Raw genomic sequence first — 13739 nt, 5'->3', positions numbered from 1 at the left:
GACCAATGTGCAATTGGTTGAATGTTGTATAAAAACTGAAGTCTGGCTTCACCCTGCTCTCAAAAAACATACACTCAGCTGGGAGGCTTCACCTTTATTCTCCTAATCTCCGTTAGTGATGCTCAAGTAATCGATTCATACATAAGGATGAGTCACAAAACAAACCTTGTCTGGAAAATGAACTAGAGGACAAACAAAAATTATTACACCAATGACTTTAGAGGTGCTTGTTTTGTTCTTGTTGTGAGTTTAATTAAAAAGAGTCATCAAGACAACAGTTTGAGCTAGTTAGTTTAGCGTAGCATAAAAACTGGCCTAGCTTAGTCTAAATGTGAAATTATCCACCTACTTTTTGTTTTGACCTAATTAGGTCAGGAATGGAGCTAGGTTAGCTATTTTAGCTTTGATGCTAAAACGTGACCAAACGTTTAATCAACAAATTTATTATCCAGCTTTGTTAAAATGTCTCAAAAGTCATACATGTCACAGGTCAGCTTTACCTAATCTGCTTGCATACGATACTCCCGAGTGACACCAGTGTGCTAATGTATGGAGCTCACCAAGTATCAGAAATAAAACCAGCTTTAAAAGGTCCATTTGATCAACTTTAGCAGAAACTTGCAAATAACATTAGGTGTTTGTTTACAGCAGATGTGGTGGTGAAATTTGTTTTTGGTGTAATCATGGAAACAGGTAAACACAATTCTGATACTGAGAAAAGTTTGTCCCAGCCAGCATACATGGGTGGGCACCATATGGATATTTATGGGCACACCGTATGGGTGCCAACTGGGTTTATCCGTGGCTTCCACGGTGGCCACACGGGTTTGCCCACATGGCGCTTACACATTAGTGTTGGCACGCCCCCAAAAGGTATCAAACGACACCGGATTTGGTTTCACACCCAGGTCAGATTTGCGTTTTTGGTACCGAGGTGACTCTTTTTCTCAGACCTTCTCCCCAGCGGTCAGACTGGGACCGAGGCGATACTATGGACTGATCGGCCAGCTGAAATTACGCCTACCGCCTCCGATCTGCGAGAAGAATGAGCCAGCGGGGGTTTTCCCGCATGCACGATTCATTTTCATGCTGGCTGCTGTTGAGTAAACTTATGTCTGTAGCACCGAGCTGCCATTCAGTGTGGGAACGGGAGAAGAGAATAGCTCTGTGTGTGTGTGTGTGTGTGTGTGTGTGTGTGTGTGTGTGTGTGTGTGTGTGTGTGTGTGTGTGTGTGTGTGTGTGTGTGTGTGTGTGTGCGTGCCTGCTCTGCATCGGAGCTCTTGCCCTAGCGAGCAGACAGCTGCTCAGGGGAGAAATCAGGGTGTGTGTGGCACAAGATTATGAGGACACACACAGCAAATTAATAAAATAATGTGGTTCAGAGTCTCCAACAGCAACATAGCTCATGTCCGCCTTTGGTTTACCTTATGGAGCAGACTTTCCGCGTGTTTTAAACGTCGCCCACAGACTCTGGGATTTCCACATTCTTGAGAAGTCCCTCGGATTTATGTATTTAAATATTTGTATTTTTATAAGTGAAACCGCATCACCCGTTGAAGACTGAACTCCAGTTCCATACAGTCCGATCAAACCCCGACCGTGCCAACGCTAATGTGTAAGCTCCACTAGATACTAACAAGCTCTACATGGGTTTTTAGAAGGACCCAGATGGTTTGACTCATACATGGGTCTGTTCAAACCTTTGTGGGCAACCCCCAGTGGAGTCACTGTACAAACCGTGGACAAACACCCATACGGTTTGCCATTTATAGATGTATAAATAGATATCCATATGGGGCCCACCTATGAATTTTGGCTTGGTAGGGACCGTCCGCAAATTGCAACATTTGAATCATGATTAACAGCAACTGTATTATTAGCATTTTCCCATAAATCTGACATTTGTGCATCAGACATTTATCTTTTTCCTGTTTTTAGTTATCTTTTAGTCTATGATTGCTTGTCCAACTCTGTGTTATATCCTCCTCTACCATCAGAGGGAGTGGGCAGTTTTGAATATATAAAAAGGTTCATTTAAATGTTAATGATCCTAGTAAGCAAAGATTCGTCCTTTATAGGTTTAATAAACTCAAACATAGGAGTGTCCATTAGTAAATATGATTACTAAAAGATTCTTTCGACCTCTGTATTTATTTTAGCACCTGTTAAGCTCTGGACTCATGTTTGGGTGAAAAGCCTCTCACTTGACCTTTGAACTTTGATCATAAATAGGAACTGATGGGTAAAATTTATTGAGGAACTGAAATTGTTCGATGTCTTCCTCCAAAATCTTCTCCCTCCTTTGCACTCCAGCTCTTGAGCTAAAAGCAGATTATTTTGGGTTACTTGTTAATTGCAGCTAACATATTACCTTTGTGGTACTTTAGGAAAACTTCAAACTGTAGAGTTGAATGTATCAAAGGTACCTTAATGTAAAGCACTTTTAAATGTTTTTCTGATGTAGATTAATGTGTGACACTCCCCCCAAGCTGTAGTTATAGTGGCGGCTCTAATAGCTGGACAACAGCACAAACAATTGGACATAATTTATATGCAAAGTCGATAAAAAGACCTTCTGCTTAGTGTGGGGCCTCGTTGACTACTTTAGACTTTAGTTCAATATTCTGTGTTCGATGGGATGTGTAGTTGTATCCGTCAGTAGTTTTAGTTGTCAAGCAAAATTAAAAAACATTATTACTCAGAGTTTCTTTAAGTCTGATCATAACCCTTGTTGATGTTTAAGAAGTGCCTAAATTGCATAATTTTGACAAATCAGAGTAGAAAACATCTCTGGCTGCTATGGCGCTGATTCCAGACCAACAGCAACGACTACAGCTTATTGATTTTTGCAACACAACACGAATGCAGCCTGTTGGTGTGAGGGATAGATGATCCCGATTTGGCAACTCATCTTTCAGTATTTAAACGAACAATATCTCTGTTGTCTCTGTTTAAAAGATGTTTTCTGATATCTTTTATATGTTCATTCTGTGTGATCCGTCAAATTCCATTGCTTGGTTCATTTTTAAACACAGCGTAGTAAAGATTTGTTTATACCTCTTAGGCTGGCAAGTTTCGGCTAATACTGTAGCCTTCCTCTGCTGCCTGCATTTAACAGAAAAGGAAGTGATGCCACCAACGTCGGCGGTGCTCTGAGGAAGGCTACAGTGTTAGCTGAAACTTGTCAGCTTAAAAGGTAAAAACAAATCTTTACTATGCTGTTTAAAAAAGAACCAAAGAATGGATGTCTTTAGATGTTTTTATTTTCACGTTTTCTCAGAGAAGGCTTGTTGAAGCTGAGTTCCTTAAAGACTACCACTGTAATCCCCAAAAAAGGGAGTATTAAAACTACTATACACACTAAAACTGACTTGTTATTGTTTTGGTGGCATGCCTTCATCAGATACAACAGAATAAGATGCAAAAACAGCCTGGTGGATGTCTCATCCATGCATCCATCCACCTTCTCTCTCCAACAACACACTCCATCTGAGGGATCCCAAGGATCCTAGACCTGAAAGGTTATACAATCCTTCCAGTTTTCGGTCAACCCCAAAGTTTGCCTTAGTGGGACGTGTCTCCAGGAGGAAGCAACTAATAAACGTCCTCATCAGGTACCCAAATGGCCTCATGTCTGGCCAGAAGAACATTTTAGCCTATCTAATCCAGGATTGTGTTCTTTTGGTCACCATTCAAACCTTGTTACCATAGGTCGCTGCTGGAACATGGAGGGGCTGGTAAATCAGGATGATCTGATAAGGAGCAAAGGAATTAGAGGACAGTTTGTTAGCTGGGTGAGATATTATCAAATGACAGCAGCTGGGTTGGCCAACAGATGAGGGATAGGTTAGGATGCTGTAGATCCATTTATACACTAAAGTTTCTCTTGTGCAGAAAAAGTTCTGAAGTTTTAAATGCCTGATGATGCTAATGGTTGTAATCTCACTTGTGAGAAGGTCGCTGTGGGGAAGTTTGACAGCTACTCTGATGGCTAACTCGGCTCTTGCTTTGTCCATAGAAGAACGAGATTGCCCTTACAAGTGCTCCCCCTACAGCTTGTCCCTCAGACTACCTCAGGGGACAGTCATGAGCCCTCTACAAGTCAAACACAAGACCCCCTTGGTGCAACCGTCCTTGAATTGGACCCCACAATGCACCTTTGATCGTCATCATGGCTGACTTTACGGGATGACCTGAGTTTGGCCCACATCTGTCAGAACTCTGTGTGCTTCTAGAGCTGAGCAATCTATCGATATTTAAAAATATCAGTATCATTACAGACAAGAAACAAGATGACTCTATCATTTATATTAATAGAAATAAACAATCAGTGTATTTCTAGAGTTAGCAGGTGCAGCTACCACTCTCCGCTAGACAAAGTGGTCACTACATGTATTTTCACATGTCATCTCGATCAGGAAACCTCTGGGTCAATGTTCTGCCTTAATCATTGGATCTGGCTACGTGGTTATTAATTATTTGGGGAAGTTTGTGTTTTAGCGAGCCTTTTCATCATGGCTGATGAGGAGATTTGTTTATCCTGGTTGTAAATACAATTTCGCAAGACAGCTTGATGGGAGTTAATTTGTAAACATTTTACAGGAGAAAAAAATATCAAGATATACGGGGTGGACCATTTTTATGGATACAAATGGAAATGGTTGGTGATATTAACATCCTGTTTGTGGTACATTAGTATATACAGTATGAGGGGGCAAACTTTTCAAGATGGGTGATGTTGTATCTACTCTGGTCAAAAGAATCCACGCTTCGTACTGATGTCCACAATTCTTTTATTTCTCTCTCACAATTATGGAGCACCGTGAAAACTAGAAACCACTAAAATAATATCAATAGCACATATGATATTCATCTCAGCCACTTATTTCCTTTCACAAAGTGCACAAGTGCTAAACAAAGAACAGTATAACGTTTTTTACCGTGTACGCCTTGTAAACCCAGCAGTAGAAAAGATGTATATACCGAAAGTCCGCCGTGTTACCGCTCTGTGTTGTCTCTCCCGCGACTCACAGGAAGCGACTACCTCACAACAGTCTCAACAGAAACATTTCTTATAAGAAAGATGTATCACTCCACTGCACAGGTACACAATATGAGTACCAAATAAAAAAAAACAAACAGAGACAACGTAACGATCTCAGATGCCCTGCTGGTGTTGTCATGGCAACCAACACAAACATTTCAACGTCAGCTACAGGTGGTGACCATGGTGGCCAGTTTGAAGTCTGCCATCTTGGATTCAACTTTTGTTTTTTCAATAGGAAGAGGGTCATGTGACACATCAAACTTATTGGTAATTTCACGAGAAAAACAATGGTGTGGTTGGTTTAAATGTAACTTTATTCTTTCATGAGTTATTTACAAGTTTCTGACCATTATAAAATGTGTTCAATGTGCTGCCCATTGTGTTGGATTGTCAATGCAACTCTCTTCTCCCACTTTTCACACACTGATAGCAACACCGAAGGAGAAATGCCATCACAGGCTTCCAGTATCCGTAGTTTCAGGTGCTGCACAGTGCACATCTCGTATCTTCACACCATGGGCAATTGCCTTCAGATGACCCCAAAGATAAAAGTCTAAGGGGGTCAGATCGGGAGACCTTGGGGGCCATTCAACTGGCCCACAATGACAATCCACTTTCCAGGAAACTGTTCATCTAGGAATGCTCAGACCTGACGCCCATAATGTGGTGGTGCACCATCTTGCTGGAAAAACTCAGGAAACGTGGCCGCTTCAGTGCATAAACAGGGAAGCACATCATCATGTAGCAATTTCGAGGTTTTCATTGATGAAGAATGGCCCCCACTATCTTTGTACCCCATATACCACACCATACCATCACGTTTTTTGTTCCAACAGTCTCGGAGGGATCTATCCAATGTGGGTTAGTGTCAGAGCAATAATGGTGGTTTTGTTTGTTAACTGCACCATTCACATAAAAGTTTTCCTCATCACTGAACAAAATATTCTGTGTGAACTGAGGGCGCTGTTCCAATATTTGTTTTGCCCATTCTGCAAATTCTGTGCGCCAGTCTGGGCCATCCTCGTTGAGATGCTACAGTAGCTGGAGTTTGTAAGGATGCCATTTGTGAGTAGCTAATATCCGCATAAGGGATGTGCGACTAATGCCGCTCTCCACTGACATGCGGCGAGTGCTACTTGCTCTTGCTGAATGAAGCTAAGACTGATGTTTCTTCATTAGTGACAGTTTTCATGCATCCACATTTTGGCAAATCCAACAATGAACCAGTTTCATGAAACTTAGCAAGCAGTTTGCTAACTGTAGTATGGGAGATGGGTGGTCTCGTAGGGTGTCTTGCATTGAAATCTGCTGCAATGACCTGGTTACTACGTTCACCAGATATCAACACAATTTCGATCCGCTCCTCACATGTTAACCTCGTCGACATGTCAATGGCTGTGAACATAGTAACAGTAATTTGAGTAAGATGGCGCTCGCGCAGGTGCGAGCTGCTCGTCCTCTATGCACTGGCACCTTGCTTTTTACTGGTTTTTATTGGCGTTTTATTGGCTTTTATGCATTTTTGTTGTCTCTGATGCTTTTTTTGAATGGTGTGGATCCTCTGCTGACATATGATCGAGCTGTGCTGCTGAGGCTTCGTCCTTCTGTTGATGTAGCGGGCAGCGCGCGCTGGGAACCGGGCTGCGTGAGCCGGGAACCTCACGGATGGTGCTGCTGGTTGAATTGCCCGCGTGCTCTCTCCACCCAAGCCGTGATGTGTCAGCCCTCTGTCCGCCCCAGCTCGAGAAGGAAGCATCGGAGAAGACGGGGAAAGAGAGGTAGCCGGCGCGTGAGATGTCGGCCTGGATCCCTGAAGAAGCGGCTGGCCCGATTCGGCCCAGCTTCTGACCCGGTGGTTCCGAGATGTCTCCTGGATTACTCGGTGCCCTGCCCAGGGAACTTGGCCGGCTCTGAGGGTGAATCGGCACTGCGCCACAGCCGATCGGCTCGAAGATCTCGCCAGACTGGGGTTTGCTGGGAGAATCTGCGCTCGGTTACGGGCACAGAGTTAAAGGAGACTGGGCTTGTGCGCGAAATCGGTGCTGCAGCCCCGCCGCAGACCCGGTTTGGTCTGGTCAATGCCAGGTCTGTGCTGAACAAAACTTTTATTCTTTGTGACTTTTTTATTCAGCATGACTTGGGTTTTCTCTGCATCTGTGAGTCCTGGATCCCGTTTGGTGACTCAAGCGCCCTGCTGGAGCTGGTACCACCTGACTGCTCCTGTTTTAATATCCCCAGATCACGGGGCAGAGGTGGAGGGCTGGTTGTTGTTTTTAAATCCAGCTTTCCTTGTAAACAGCTTACAGGTGCTGGCCAGTAAATTAGAATATCATCAAAAGGTTGAAAATATTTCAGTAATTCCATTCAAAACGTGAAACTTGTACATTATATTCATGCAATGCACACAGACCAATGTATTTCCGATGTTTATTACGTTTAATTTTAATATTTATAGGTGACAACTAATGAAAACTCCAAATTTGGTATCTCAAAAAATTAGAATATTCTGAAAAGGCTGAATATAGAAGACACCTGCTGCCACTCTAATCAGCTGATTTACTCAAAACACCTGCAAAGGCCTTTAAAAGGTCCCTCAGTCTTGTTTTGAAGGCACCACAATCATGGGGAAGACTTCTGACTTAACAGCTGTCCAAAAGACAATCATTGACACCTTGCACAAGGAGGGCAAGACACAAAAGGTGATTGCTAAAGAAGCTGGCTGTTCGCAGAGCTCTGTGTCCAAGCACATTAACAGACAGGCGAAGGGACGGAAAAAATGTGGTAGAAAAAAGTGTACAAGCTCTAGGGATAACCGCACCCTGCAGAGAATTGTGACGACAAACCCATTCAAAAATGTGGGGGAGATCCACAAAGAGTGGACTGCAGCTGGAGTCAGCGCTTCAAGAACCACCACGAGGAGACTCATGAAAGACATGGGATTCAGGTGTCGCATTCCGTGTGTCAAGCCACTCTTGAACATGAAACAGCGCAAGAAGCGTCTCGCCTGGGCCAAGGACAAAAAGGACTGGACTGATGCTGAGTGGTCCAAAGTTATGTTTTCTGATGAAAGCAAGTTCTGCATTTCCTTTGGAAATCAAGGACCCAGAGTCTGGAGGAAGAGCGGAGAAGCACAGAATCCACGTTGCATGAGGTCCAGTGTAAAGTTTCCACCGTCAGTGATGGTGTGGGGTGCCATGTCATCTGCCGGTGTTGGCCCACTCTGTTTCCTGAGGTCCAGGGTCAATGCAGCCGTCTACCAGGAAGTTTTAGAGCACTTCATGCTTCCTGCTGCTGACCAACTTTATGGGGATGCAGACTTCACCTTTCAACAGGACTTGGCACCTGCACACAGTGCCAAAACCACCAGCACCTGGTTCAAGGACCATGGTATCCCTGTCCTTGATTGGCCAGCAAACTCGCCTGACCTTAACCCCATAGAAAATCTATGGGGTATTGTGAAGCGGAGGATGCAATACGCTAGACCCAACAATGCAGAGGAGCTGAAGACGACTATCAGAGCAACCTGGGCTCTCATAACACCTGAGCAGTGCCACAGACTGATCGAGTCCATGCCACGCCGCATTACTGCAGTTATTGAGGCAAAAGGAGCCCCGACTAAGTATTGAGTGCTATACATGCACATTCTTTTCATGTTCATTCTTTTCAGTTGGCCAACATTAGAGAAACAAACATTTTTTCATTGGCCTTTAGAATATTCTAATTTTCTGAGATACCAGATTTGATGTTTTCATTGGTTGTCACCTATAAATATCAAAATTAAACGTAATAAACATCGGAAATACATTGGTCTGTGTGCATTGCATGAATATAATGTACAAGTTTCACGTTTAGAATGGAATTACTGAAATATTTTCAACCTTTTGATGATATTCTAATTTACTGGCCAGCACCTGTACACCCACCATGTCATTTTCTTCCTTTGAACTATGCTTATTTGAACTGTGCATCTCCCCCCGCCTGCTCGTTGTGCTGATTTATCGGCCTCCAAAGACTGACTCTAACTTCCTTAATAATTTCTGTGATCTTGTGGCAGACTGCATCCTAAAATATGACTATGTCTTATTTTTTGGTGATTTTAACATCCATATCTGCTGTCCTGACAATGTGCTTGCTAAAGGTTTTTTTTAATTTGCTAGATTCATTCAATTTAACTCAATGGGTATCATCCCCAACTCATGCCAGGGGTCACACCCTGGACCTGGTTCTCTCTTTTGGTCTCCCCATCATGAACCTTGTGACTTTGCCTCCTGTGTTCTCTGACCACTCTCCAATACTCTGTGATGTTACGTTGCCATGTCCTGTCCCTGTGTGTGAAGCTCCAGCTACTAGGTTCAGAGCCCTGGATGCAGAAACTATTTCAAAGTTTGTGGACAGTATGTCTGTAAGGTTAGAGACCTTTAACCCTGATCCATCTAACACTGAACACTATTCACAACACTTTCATTTACTTTGTAATCAGGTCCTGGACGTGGTTGCCCCTCTCAAACTTTGCAAGTCTAGAGGGAGCCTTGGCTCTCTGATGTCACACGGGCTTGCAGGCGGGCGTGTAGATCCTCTGAGAGAAAGTGGGAAAAGGATGGCCTACAGGTCTCGCGTGAGTTGTTCAGAGCATCACTGGTTGCTTATGTGAGGGCTGCCAGAATGGCCTATTTTGCAGACATCATCAAAACTAACTCCAATAATCCTAAGATCCTCTACAAAACACTAAACTCTGTTCTGGTGTATCAGGAGCCTAGCTTAATGTCTCCTACAGCTGCTGGAAACTGAAGCTTTTCACAGATTCTTTGTGGATAAAGTGTCAGGCATTAGAGCAGTCATTTCTGGTAATTCTGTTGACCCTGTTCCAGTTCCTCCATCACCACCCACCCTGAGCTCCCTCAATACTGTTTCATACTCTGAGCTGAATAAGCTTGTTGCGAGGCAGAAGCCATCTGGCTCTCCACTTGACGTTCTGCCGCCTCATCTCTGGAAGGCTGCCTTTCCGTGCCTTGGCCCTTCACTTGGTCAGATTATCAATGGGACCCTCAGCACAGGTGTGGTCCCAGCATCTTTGAAAGCAGCAGTTATCCGGCCTACCCTGAAGAAACCTGGTGCTGATGTCTCTGTGATCGAAAATTACAGGCCTATCTCTACCCTGCCTTTTACATCAAAACTGCTTGAGAAAGTCGTTTATCAGCAGCTGGTCTCACATTTAGCTGACTCTGATCTGTTTGAGGTTTTCCAATCAGGGTTCAGGTCTGGCCATAGCACAGAGTCTGCTCTACTGAGGGTCCTAAATGACATCTATCTATCACTAGATCAGGGTACATCTGTGGTGCTTCTGTTGTTAGACCTGACAGCAGCCTTCGACACAGTTGACCACACGATTCTACTGGACCGCTTGGAACGATGGGTTGGGATCAAAGGGTCAGCTCTGGATTGGTTTAGATCGTATCTCCACAACAGGACATTCTGTGTTAAACTGGGTGATGTTTTTTCATCTTGGGAGGGGCTCCGCTGGGGGGTCCCGCAGGGATCGATCCTTGGTCATCTTTTGTTTGCCATTTATCTGCTACCTCTGGGGTCAATCTTTCGTAAACATGGCCTATCATTCCATCTGTATGCTGACGATTGCCAGATTTACTCTCCATTGTGTCAGGAGAAAGGACACTCCATCCAGTCCTTTGTGTCCTGTATTAACGAGGTGAAGTCTTGGCTAATGGCCAACGTTCTGCATCTGAATGAGGGAAAGACGGAGCTCATTGTTTTTCACCCCAATAGCAGGAATGTGGATCGTCATGTTGATCTTGGGCCTCTTTCTCCCTACTCAAAACCAGTTGTGACCAGTTTGGGGGTGAAACTTGATGCTGGACTTAAATCTGATGCTCACATCAACTCTGTGATCCGGCCCAGTTTCTTTCACCTGAGACGCCTTGCAAAAATCAAGCCCATGCTGTCAAGAGCCCACCTGGAGCGGGTACTCCATGCTTTTGTAATTTCTAGGCTTGATTACTGCAACTCTCTTTATTCAGGGTTGTGTCAGTCATCACTGCGTCGCCTACAGGTTGTGCAGAACAGCGCAGCCAGGTTCCTGACTGGGACCAGGAAACGGGACCACATCAGTCCGGTTCTGGCCTCCGTGCACTGGCTTCCGGTTTGCTATCATTCACACTTCAGACTCCTCGTCTTTGTTTTTAATTTCTTCCAGGGTGGTGCTCCCCCCATCTAGCCACGCTCCTGAACAGACATTGCCCATCACGCGCTCTGCGCTCCTCTGACCAAGGCCTGCTCGTTGTCCCTCGTTCTAGGTGTCGTATTCGCGGGGACCAGGCTTTCTCAGTACTAGCACCGTCACTATGGAACCAGTTGCCACCCTCAGTTAGGCTGTCCCCATCTCTGCCAGTCTTCAAGATTTGCCTAAAAACCCACCTCCTCCGCTTGGCATTTCCTGAACATGTTTGAATTTGGCCCTCTTTTATGTTGATTTTATCTCACAGTTTTCATTGGTTCACTTTTTCCCTTGTTTTACACATTTGTCTTCTACTACCTTTTTTGTAATTTGTAATCTGTAATTTGAATTGCTTTTATTTTCTGATTTATTCACTTTCTTTAACTTTGTACTGTACCATGTTCAACGCCTTGGGCTTCCTGACAGGGTTGCGGAAGGCGCTTTATAAATAAAGCTTTGATTTGATTTGAACAAAGAGAAACTTGTAAAAAAACCTCATGAAAGAAAAAAAGTTACATTCAAACCAAGCACACCATTCTTTTTCTTGGGAAATTCCCAATAAGGTTGATGTGTCACATGACCCTCTTCCTATTGAAAAAAAAAAAAAAACAAAAGTTGGATCCAAGATGGCCAACTTCAAAATGGCCACCATGGTCACCACTCATCTTGAAAAGTTTACCCCCTCAAATATACTAATGTGCCACAAACAGGACGTTAATATCACCAATCATTCCCATTTTTAAGGTGTATCCATATAATAATAATTTCCCTCTGGGATTAATAAAGTATCTTTGAATTGAATTGAATTGAATATAAATGGCCCACCCTGTATATCGTATACTGGAATTCAGCTAAAAGATAGAGATATAAATTTTGGTCCATATCGCCTAGCCCTACGTGGTTCTGAGAGGGACCATGATAATGTGTACGCCGGAACTTGGCAAAGAGTTTTTATGGCCATTTTATGAAAATTAAACAATTTAAAAGCTTTGAAATTGCATCAGCAAACTTTCATAACCTCTTAAAATTCCGGATCCCATGAACGCAATCTGTTTTGTCCCATGGGAATGCTGGAATGCTAAGGGGGATGAAAGATCTTCAGATGTACGTCTGTGGAGTGATCGAGGCAGAACTTGGTGATTTACAAGATGTAGACATTATAATTTATGCCTTTGACCCAATTTATGCATTCAAATCCTTCCCTGACAGCAACATGGAGGCAGATGGTGAAATCAGTGCAGCAAAATGTTCATCGGCTTCCAGAAAAATCCTGGCAGAAGATGTCTTCACAGATCTTAATAGTTTCCACAATAATTTTTTTCATGAAATTAACTGAAAACACAAAGATTTAAAAACAAGAGTAAGAAAAAGTTCCTACAAAAGGTCTACAACAAAAAAGGAGAAATGTGAATAAAAGAACATCTTCAGAGTTTTAACTCCCTCAGATAAGGGAAAATATGTGGTTTTCTTACCTGCTGTGTGAGTTTGATACAGAAAACAGATTTGATGTCATTGTAAGAGCTTGGACTTTTAAAATGGTGGCATCTCTCCTAATAACATCTTAGAGGAGGCCACTAAAAATACCAATCATAGGGAGAAAAATCACCGTCAGATTGAGCTTGGATCAGGGTCACATTAGAAAAACAACAAATTTTCCTCTGATCTGATGTTTTAACACAAATCAGGTATTGTTTTTTTTCCTGCTCAGGGACTTGGGGCAGGTATAAAGATCAGCTGTCATCTCAGGTTCAGTCGTGACACAGCTGCTTTTGTTCAGCAGTAAAAAAAAAAGAGAAAGAAAAGGTTTGTTTGTGCAAGTTAAAACTAGACAAAATTAGTTGCTCTTCTGTTTGCAGACCCCCAGTTTGGGCATTTTTATCACATTTACACCATTTGTAGTTTTATTGGTAAATAAAATAAAACATTTCAGCTGCTTAGAAAACGAGCAAAAAGCTGTCAAAATTTCCAAATAAGTGACTTTCCAGGCAGATTATTCTAAAAACCTTGAACATTGTGGTCATTGGGCCGTTTTTCCTTTAATCTTTCTTTATGGCTCTCCAGAGACTGGGGAACCATTTTCAGCTTTGTGATCCTTATTAACAGAGATTTTGTGATTTAAATGATCAATATATTTTTTTGTTTTGTTTTATATCTTGTTTTGTTCTTGGGATGACTTTCTGACTTTGTTTTGTTTTGTTGATCTTTGTGAAGCACTTTGCATTTTCTTTCTGGGATGAGTGCAATCAAAAACTTTACTTATAATTTTAAAAAGTTTCATTGGAGGCAAAATTACAGTCAATTCAATTCAAAAATACTTTATTAATCCCAGAGGGAAATTGATTGTCCTATGTGAATTGGAAGACTGATGCTTGTTAATATTAAAAAGTTAGTTCCATCTGAATAATTAATTATAAAAAGTGGAAACTCGTTTAAAGAACAAATAATTCAGACTATAGTAGTAAA

This window comes from Nothobranchius furzeri, chromosome 18 (assembly GCF_043380555.1).
Source record: "Nothobranchius furzeri strain GRZ-AD chromosome 18, NfurGRZ-RIMD1, whole genome shotgun sequence".
Lineage (NCBI taxonomy): Eukaryota > Metazoa > Chordata > Actinopteri > Cyprinodontiformes > Nothobranchiidae > Nothobranchius > Nothobranchius furzeri.
This window is presented reverse-complemented; position numbering follows the sequence as displayed.